The following is a 10,514-nucleotide window of genomic DNA, read 5'->3' as shown; positions in this document are numbered from 1 at the left end:
AAAGGATTTAAAGTGTACTCATTCCAATTACAGGGCCTCGAAAGAGTCCTGTATTGTTATTTTTCGTCACTACCTCCCCGAGTCGGGAGTGGGTAATTTGCGCGCCTGCTGCCTTCCTTGGATGTGGTAGCCGTTTCTCAGGCTCCCTCTCCGGAATCGAACCCTGATTCCCCGTTACCCGTGGTCACCATGGTAGGCACAGAAAGTACCATCGAAAGTTGATAGGGCAGACATTCGAATGAGACGTCACCGCCACGGAGGGCGCGCGATCGGCTCGAGGTTATCTAGAGTCACCAAAGCGTCCGGGGCCGGCAGAGACCCCGAAGGGCCGGCCCACCGTCCCCGCATGGGTTTTGGGTCTGATAAATGCACGCATCCCCGCAAGGGTCAGCGCTCGTTGGCATGTATTAGCTCTAGAATTGCCACAGTTATCCAAGTAACGTTGGAGCGATCAAAGGAACCATAACTGATTTAATGAGCCATTCGCAGTTTCACTGTACCGGCCGTGTGTACTTAGACTTGCATGGCTTAATCTTTGAGACAAGCATATGCTACTGGCAGGATCAACCAGGTAGCCTTCTCCAGGGCTCCACGCGGAGCACCCGACGGGAGGCCCCCCGGGATCCCCACGACATACCCTCTCCCCCGGGGTCGGGGGTAGGGACGGCCGAGCCGGACCCGGGAGACACCGTCAGCAAGGACGGGCTGGGTAGGACGCCAACCGGTATACCGAGAGCAGGTTTTGCGAAACATCATGTCTCTGACGCCGACGCGTAGCGGGGTGGACAACACCAGGGTGTGAGCCAGGAGTGCCACTCCCCGCGCCGGAACGCCATCGTAGGACCTCCAAGACAGACGGTGCTCCTTGGCCTCGCACCGAACATTTCTCCCAGGAGCCTCGAGGCACACGGGCCCCGCTCTTGGCTACCCGGGACAAGGGACTGACCCCCCAGTGCCGAAGGAACCGTCCACCTGTATGGTGGGGGCCCTCCTATCATGGGGGTCGAGAACGCCATTCGGTCAGGTGGGTGACGGTGTCACGATGGTCTGTGTGTGTGGTATGGATCAGGCCCTTGCTGGAGCTTCAGAACCGCCAAAAAAAAAAATAATGACCCAAAACACGCCACCTACCGGCCGCTCGCGGGTGCCCGGGGTCGGGGTATGGGTCTAGCCTGTGCCGGGGCTTCAAATATGGAAAAAAAAAAAATTCAAAAAAAGCGCCCCAACCGGCCGTTACGGTATACGGGGGGCCCCCCGGGAAGTGCCGTGGTCGGGGTATGGCTCAGGGACTCGCTGGAGCTTCAGAACGGCCAAAAAAAAAAAATGACCCAAAACACGCCACCTACCGGCCGCTCGCGGGTGCCCGGGGTCGGGGTATGGGTCTAGCCTGTGCCGGGGCTTCAAATATGGAAAAAAAAAAAATTTCAAAAAAAGGGCCCCCATCGGCCCCCCGGGTGGTGCCGGGGTCGGGGGCATGATTCTGGGGCGCCCCGGAGCCAAGTAGGCGCCTGGAGGAAAGCGAAAAAAAACTTTAACTTTTTTTGACCACCAGGGGTGGGGGGGTCTCGTGCCCCATCGGGTGCCCGCCCCGAGTGCCTCTCATGGCGGATACGTTTTCACCCGCGAGCGGGAGACACATGTGGTGCACATGGTTCATTGGGCTTGTGTGGTATGGGCAAAACCACTGTAAAGTCATACTGCCATTGACTTCCATTCATTTTCCCAGGATGACTTATATACTCTATGGTAGCTGTCTGGTGGACTGGGGGTCGCGACAATGTTACGCTTGTAAATCAGAAGCTGGGAAATGCATTGGGAAGCTGGGAAAACCGTTTTTCGAGCTCATTTTCGGTTCCGCCGAACGGATTTTGATCAAAATAGGCTCATTCGAAAGGTATTAACCGGGGGCACACGGAAAACCGGGACTTATAACGCGCACGTGCGCGTGCGCGAAACCGGAAGCGAAAGAAAACTTCAAACGGAGCTACAACCGTGAACGGAGCTGAAACCGGCGAAAAATTTCAACGCACGCCGTCGCGCCCCACTCCAACTTAAATAACAAAACTGTCCCTATCGAAATCGGTTGGATAAAACGGAAACGGGAAGCGAAAGAAAACGTTAAACGTCTACACCGAAATGGCCATAGTCAGTTCCAATGAAAAAACAACTCTCACGTGTGTGCCCCACTCTAAGCAGTGTATAAAACTATCCCCAGCGAAATCAGAGCTACACAACGAAAACGGGAAGCCAAACAAAACTTTAAACAGAGCTACCGAATTGGATATCATCAATCCTGGGAAAATAACCACACACACCGCTGCCCCCCGTGCCAACTTGAATTTAGAAACCGTCCCAGCGAAATCCCACGTTCGGGCGCAAAACTGCACGTTTGGAGCCACATTTTGTCTGAAGCTGGAAACCTGCATTCAAAGCTGGGAAAAGGTGCTCATTGACAGGCATCTCCACTTCGGGACCTCGTAGCACCTTCACCCCGGGTGGCGTTGGAAAGGTCTGGGCGAGGGGGACACGGGGAGGTCAGGCTCGCCACGCGCACGCGCTTCCCCGCGAAACGGGAGCCCAAACAAAACTTTAAACGGACCCACCGAATTGGGGATCATCAATCCTGGAAAATAACCACACACACCGCTGCCCCCCGTGCCAACTTGAATTTAGAAACCGTCCCCAGCGAAATCCCACGTTCGGGCGCAAAACTGCACGTTTGGAGCCACATTTTGTCTGAAGCTGGAAACCTGCATTCAAAGCTGGGAAAAGGTGCTCATTGACAGGCATCTCCACTTCGGGACCTCGTAGCACCTTCACCCGGGTGGCGTTGGAAAGGTCTGGGCGAGGGGAACACGGGGAGGTCAGGCTCGCCACGCGCACGCGCTTCCTCGCGAAACGGGAGCCCAAACAAAACTTTAAACGGACCCACCGAGCTGGGGACGGCTTTTTCCGGGGAGATAACCGCGCACACCGCTGCCCCCCGTCCCAACTTGAATTTAGAAACCGTCCCCAGCGAAATCCCACGTTCGGGCGCAAAACTGCACGTTTGGAGCCACATTTTGTCTGAAGCTGGAAACCTGCATTCAAAGCTGGGAAAAGGTGCTCATTGACAGGCATCTCCACTTCGGACCTCGTAGCACCTTCACCCGGGTGGCGTTGGAAAGGTCTGGGCGAGGGGGACACGGGGAGGTCAGGCTCGCCACGCGCACGCGCTTCCCCGCGAAACGGGAGCCCAAACAAAACTTTAAACGGACCCACCGAATTGGGGATCATCAATCCTGGGAAAATAACCACACACACCGCTGCCCCCCGTGCCAACTTGAATTTAGAAACCGTCCCCAGCGAAATCCCACGTTCGGGCGCAAAACTGCACGTTTGGAGCCACATTTTGTCTGAAGCTGGAAACCTGCATTCAAAGCTGGGAAAAGGTGCTCATTGACAGGCATCTCCACTTCGGGACCTCGTAGCACCTTCACCCGGGTGGCGTTGGAAAGGTCTGGCGAGGGGGACACGGGGAGGTCAGGCTCGCCACGCGCACGCGCTTCCCCGCGAAACGGGAGCCCAAACAAAACTTTAAACGGACCCACCGAATTGGGGATCATCAATCCTGGGAAAATAACCACACACACCGCTGCCCCCCGTGCCAACTTGAATTTAGAAACCGTCCCCAGCGAAATCCCACGTTCGGGCGCAAAACTGCACGTTTGGAGCCACATTTTGTCTGAAGCTGGAAACCTGCATTCAAAGCTGGGAAAAGGTGCTCATTGACAGGCATCTCCACTTCGGGACCTCGTAGCACCTTCACCCGGGTGGCGTTGGAAAGGTCTGGGCGAGGGGAACACGGGAGGTCAGGCTCGCCACGCGCACGCGCTTCCCCGCGAAACGGGAGCCCAAACAAAACTTTAAACGGACCCACCGAATTGGGGATCATCAATCCTGGGAAAATAACCACACACACCGCTGCCCCCCGTGCCAACTTGAATTTAGAAACCGTCCCCAGCGAAATCCCACGTTCGGGCGCAAAACTGCACGTTTGGAGCCACATTTTGTCTGAAGCTGGAAACCTGCATTCAAAGCTGGGAAAAGGTGCTCATTGACAGGCATCTCCACTTCGGGACCTCGTAGCACCTTCACCCGGGTGGCGTTGGAAAGGTCTGGGCGAGGGGAACACGGGGAGGTCAGGCTCGCCACGCGCACGCGCTTCCTCGCGAAACGGGAGCCCAAACAAAACTTTAAACGGACCCACCGAATTGGGGATCATCAATCCTGGGAAAATAACCACACACACCGCTGCCCCCCGTGCCAACTTGAATTTAGAAACCGTCCCCAGCGAAATCCACGTTCGGGCGCAAAACTGCACGTTTGGAGCCACATTTTGTCTGAAGCTGGAAACCTGCATTCAAAGCTGGGAAAAGGTGCTCATTGACAGGCATCTCCACTTCGGGACCTCGTAGCACCTTCACCCGGGTGGCGTTGGAAAGGTCTGGGCGAGGGGAACACGGGGAGGTCAGGCTCGCCACGCGCACGCGCTTCCTCGCGAAACGGGAGCCCAAACAAAACTTTAAACGGACCCACCGAGCTGGGGACGGCTTTTTCCGGGGAGATAACCGCGCACACCGCTGCCCCCCGTCCCAACTTGAATTTAGAAACCGTCCCCAGCGAAATCCCACGTTCGGGCGCAAAACTGCACGTTTGGAGCCACATTTTGTCTGAAGCTGGAAACCTGCATTCAAAGCTGGGAAAAGGTGCTCATTGACAGGCATCTCCACTTCGGGACCTCGTAGCACCTTCACCGGGTGGCGTTGGAAAGGTCTGGGCGAGGGGGACACGGGGAGGTCAGGCTCGCCACGCGCACGCGCTTCCCCGCGAAACGGGAGCCCAAACAAAACTTTAAACGGACCCACCGAATTGGGGATCATCAATCCTGGGAAAATAACCACACACACCGCTGCCCCCCGTGCCAACTTGAATTTAGAAACCGTCCCCAGCGAAATCCCACGTTCGGGCGCAAAACTGCACGTTTGGAGCCACATTTTGTCTGAAGCTGGAAACCTGCATTCAAAGCTGGGAAAAGGTGCTCATTGACAGGCATCTCCACTTCGGGACCTCGTAGCACCTTCACCCGGGTGGCGTTGGAAAGGTCTGGGCGAGGGGAACACGGGGAGGTCAGGCTCGCCACGCGCACGCGCTTCCTCGCGAAACGGGAGCCCAAACAAAACTTTAAACGGACCCACCGAATTGGGGATCATCAATCCTGGGAAAATAACCACACACACCGCTGCCCCCCGTGCCAACTTGAATTTAGAAACCGTCCCCAGCGAAATCCCACCGTTCGGGCGCAAAACTGCACGTTTGGAGCCACATTTTGTCTGAAGCTGGAAACCTGCATTCAAAGCTGGGAAAAGGTGCTCATTGACAGGCATCTCCACTTCGGGACCTCGTAGCACCTTCACCCGGGTGGCGTTGGAAAGGTCTGGGCGAGGGGAACACGGGGAGGTCAGGCTCGCCACGCGCACGCGCTTCCTCGCGAAACGGGAGCCCAAACAAAACTTTAAACGGACCCACCGAGCTGGGGACGGCTTTTTCCGGGGAGATAACCGCGCACACCGCTGCCCCCCCGTCCCAACTTGAATTTAGAAACCGTCCCCAGCGAAATCCCACGTTCGGGCGCAAAACTGCACGTTTGGAGCCACATTTTGTCTGAAGCTGGAAACCTGCATTCAAAGCTGGGAAAAGGTGCTCATTGACAGGCATCTCCACTTCGGGACCTCGTAGCACCTTCACCCGGGTGGCGTTGGAAAGGTCTGGGCGAGGGGGACACGGGGAGGTCAGGCTCGCCACGCGCACGCGCTTCCCCGCGAAACGGGAGCCCAAACAAAACTTTAAACGGACCCACCGAATTGGGGATCATCAATCCTGGGAAAATAACCACACACACCGCTGCCCCCCGTGCCAACTTGAATTTAGAAACCGTCCCAGCGAAATCCCACGTTCGGGCGCAAAACTGCACGTTTGGAGCCACATTTTGTCTGAAGCTGGAAACCTGCATTCAAAGCTGGGAAAAGGTGCTCATTGACAGGCATCTCCACTTCGGGACCTCGTAGCACCTTCACCCGGGTGGCGTTGGAAAGGTCTGGGCGAGGGAACACGGGGAGGTCAGGCTCGCCACGCGCACGCGCTTCCTCGCGAAACGGGAGCCCAAACAAAACTTTAAACGGACCCACCGAGCTGGGGACGGCTTTTTCCGGGGAGATAACCGCGCACACCGCTGCCCCCCGTCCCAACTTGAATTTAGAAACCGTCCCCAGCGAAATCCCACGTTCGGGCGCAAAACTGCACGTTTGGAGCCACATTTTGTCTGAAGCTGGAAACCTGCATTCAAAGCTGGGAAAAGGTGCTCATTGACAGGCATCTCCACTTCGGGACCTCGTAGCACCTTCACCCGGGTGGCGTTGGAAAGGTCTGGGCGAGGGGGACACGGGGAGGTCAGGCTCGCCACGCGCACGCGCTTCCCCGCGAAACGGGAGCCCAAACAAAACTTTAAACGGACCCACCGAATTGGGGATCATCAATCCTGGGAAAATAACCACACACACCGCTGCCCCCCGTGCCAACTTGAATTTAGAAACCGTCCCCAGCGAAATCCCACGTTCGGAGCGCAAAACTGCACGTTTGGAGCCACATTTTGTCTGAAGCTGGAAACCTGCATTCAAAGCTGGGAAAAGGTGCTCATTGACAGGCATCTCCACTTCGGGACCTCGTAGCACCTTCACCCGGGTGGCGTTGGAAAGGTCTGGGCGAGGGGAACACGGGGAGGTCAGGCTCGCCACGCGCACGCGCTTCCTCGCGAAACGGGAGCCCAAACAAAACTTTAAACGGACCCACCGAGCTGGGGACGGCTTTTTCCGGGGAGATAACCGCGCACACCGCTGCCCCCCGTCCCAACTTGAATTTAGAAACCGTCCCCAGCGAAATCCCACGTTCGGGCGCCAAAACTGCACGTTTGGAGCCACATTTTGTCTGAAGCTGGAAACCTGCATTCAAAGCTGGGAAAAGGTGCTCATTGACAGGCATCTCCACTTCGGGACCTCGTAGCACCTTCACCCGGGTGGCGTTGGAAAGGTCTGGGCGAGGGGAACACGGGGAGGTCAGGCTCGCCACGCGCACGCGCTTCCTCGCGAAACGGGAGCCCAAACAAAACTTTAAACGGACCCACCGAGCTGGGGACGGCTTTTTCCGGGGAGATAACCGCGCACACCGCTGCCCCCCGTCCCAACTTGAATTTAGAAACCGTCCCCAGCGAAATCCCACGTTCGGGCGCAAAACTGCACGTTTGGAGCCACATTTTGTCTGAAGCTGGAAACCTGCATTCAAAGCTGGGAAAAGGTGCTCATTGACAGGCATCTCCACTTCGGGACCTCGTAGCACCTTCACCCGGGTGGCGTTGGAAAGGTCTGGGCGAGGGGAACACGGGGAGGTCAGGCTCGCCACGCGCACGCGCTTCCTCGCGAAACGGGAGCCCAAACAAAACTTTAAACGGACCCACCGAGCTGGGGACGGCTTTTTCCGGGGAGATAACCGCGCACACCGCTGCCCCCCGTCCCAACTTGAATTTAGAAACCGTCCCCAGCGAAATCCCACGTTCGGGCGCAAAACTGCACGTTTGGAGCCACATTTTGTCTGAAGCTGGAAACCTGCATTCAAAGCTGGGAAAAGGTGCTCATTGACAGGCATCTCCACTTCGGGACCTCGTAGCACCTTCACCCGGGTGGCGTTGGAAAGGTCTGGGCGAGGGGGACACGGGGAGGTCAGGCTCGCCACGCGCACGCGCTTCCCCGCGAAACGGGAGCCCAAACAAAACTTTAAACGGACCCACCGAATTGGGGATCATCAATCCTGGGAAAATAACCACACACACCGCTGCCCCCCGTGCCAACTTGAATTTAGAAACCGTCCCCAGCGAAATCCCACGTTCGGGCGCAAAACTGCACGTTTGGAGCCACATTTTGTCTGAAGCTGGAAACCTGCATTCAAAGCTGGGAAAAGGTGCTCATTGACAGGCATCTCCACTTCGGGACCTCGTAGCACCTTCACCCGGGTGGCGTTGGAAAGGTCTGGGCGAGGGGAACACGGGGAGGTCAGGCTCGCCACGCGCACGCGCTTCCTCGCGAAACGGGAGCCCAAACAAAACTTTAAACGGACCCACCGAATTGGGGATCATCAATCCTGGGAAAATAACCACACACACCGCTGCCCCCCGTGCCAACTTGAATTTAGAAACCGTCCCCAGCGAAATCCCACGTTCGGGCGCAAAACTGCACGTTTGGAGCCACATTTTGTCTGAAGCTGGAAACCTGCATTCAAAGCTGGGAAAAGGTGCTCATTGACAGGCATCTCCACTTCGGGACCTCGTAGCACCTTCACCCGGGTGGCGTTGGAAAGGTCTGGGCGAGGGGAACACGGGGAGGTCAGGCTCGCCACGCGCACGCGCTTCCTCGCGAAACGGGAGCCCAAACAAAACTTTAAACGGACCCACCGAGCTGGGGACGGCTTTTTCCGGGGAGATAACCGCGCACACCGCTGCCCCCCGTCCCAACTTGAATTTAGAAACCGTCCCCAGCGAAATCCCACGTTCGGGCGCAAAACTGCACGTTTGGAGCCACATTTTGTCTGAAGCTGGAAACCTGCATTCAAAGCTGGGAAAAGGTGCTCATTGACAGGCATCTCCACTTCGGGACCTCGTAGCACCTTCACCCGGGTGGCGTTGGAAAGGTCTGGGCGAGGGGGACACGGGGAGGTCAGGCTCGCCACGCGCACGCGCTTCCCCGCGAAACGGGAGCCCAAACAAAACTTTAAACGGACCCACCGAATTGGGGATCATCAATCCTGGGAAAATAACCACACACACCGCTGCCCCCCGTGCCAACTTGAATTTAGAAACCGTCCCCAGCGAAATCCCACGTTCGGGCGCAAAACTGCACGTTTGGAGCCACATTTTGTCTGAAGCTGGAAACCTGCATTCAAAGCTGGGAAAAGGTGCTCATTGACAGGCATCTCCACTTCGGGACCTCGTAGCACCTTCACCCGGGTGGCGTTGGAAAGGTCTGGGCGAGGGGGACACGGGGAGGTCAGGCTCGCCACGCGCACGCGCTTCCCCGCGAAACGGGAGCCCAAACAAAACTTTAAACGGACCCACCGAATTGGGGATCATCAATCCTGGGAAAATAACCACACACACCGCTGCCCCCCGTGCCAACTTGAATTTAGAAACCGTCCCCAGCGAAATCCCACGTTCGGGCGCAAAACTGCACGTTTGGAGCCACATTTTGTCTGAAGCTGGAAACCTGCATTCAAAGCTGGGAAAAGGTGCTCATTGACAGGCATCTCCACTTCGGGACCTCGTAGCACCTTCACCCGGGTGGCGTTGGAAAGGTCTGGGCGAGGGGAACACGGGGAGGTCAGGCTCGCCACGCGCACGCGCTTCCTCGCGAAACGGGAGCCCAAACAAAACTTTAAACGGACCCACCGAGCTGGGGACGGCTTTTTCCGGGGAGATAACCGCGCACACCGCTGCCCCCCGTCCCAACTTGAATTTAGAAACCGTCCCCAGCGAAATCCCACGTTCGGGCGCAAAACTGCACGTTTGGAGCCACATTTTGTCTGAAGCTGGAAACCTGCATTCAAAGCTGGGAAAAGGTGCTCATTGACAGGCATCTCCACTTCGGGACCTCGTAGCACCTTCACCCGGGTGGCGTTGGAAAGGTCTGGGCGAGGGGAACACGGGGAGGTCAGGCTCGCCACGCGCACGCGCTTCCTCGCGAAACGGGAGCCCAAACAAAACTTTAAACGGACCCACCGAATTGGGGATCATCAATCCTGGGAAAATAACCACACACACCGCTGCCCCCCGTGCCAACTTGAATTTAGAAACCGTCCCCAGCGAAATCCCACGTTCGGGCGCAAAACTGCACGTTTGGAGCCACATTTTGTCTGAAGCTGGAAACCTGCATTCAAAGCTGGGAAAAGGTGCTCATTGACAGGCATCTCCACTTCGGGACCTCGTAGCACCTTCACCCGGGTGGCGTTGGAAAGGTCTGGGCGAGGGGGACACGGGGAGGTCAGGCTCGCCACGCGCACGCGCTTCCCCGCGAAACGGGAGCCCAAACAAAACTTTAAACGGACCCACCGAGCTGGGGATCATCAATCCTGGGAAAATAACCGCGCACACCGCTGCCCCCCGTGCCAACTTGAATTTAGAAACCGTCCCCAGCGAAATCCCACGTTCGGGCGAATAACTGTGAATTTTAAGCCCCCGTTTCTCTCAAGCTGGAAACGTGCATTCAAAGCTGGGAACAAGGGCTTCATGTACAGGCATCCCCACTTAGGAACCTCGTAGCACCTTCACCCAGGGCTCGTTGGATAGGTATGCCCGAGGGGAACACGGGCACATCGAGACCCGCGGCCGCACGCGCATTTCCCCGACGCTGCGAGCGAAACAACATTTCAAACAC

Source organism: Osmerus eperlanus, unplaced genomic scaffold (assembly GCF_963692335.1).
Source record: "Osmerus eperlanus unplaced genomic scaffold, fOsmEpe2.1 SCAFFOLD_202, whole genome shotgun sequence".
In the NCBI taxonomy this organism is placed as follows: domain Eukaryota; kingdom Metazoa; phylum Chordata; class Actinopteri; order Osmeriformes; family Osmeridae; genus Osmerus; species Osmerus eperlanus.
Note: the sequence above shows the minus strand (reverse complement) of the source record.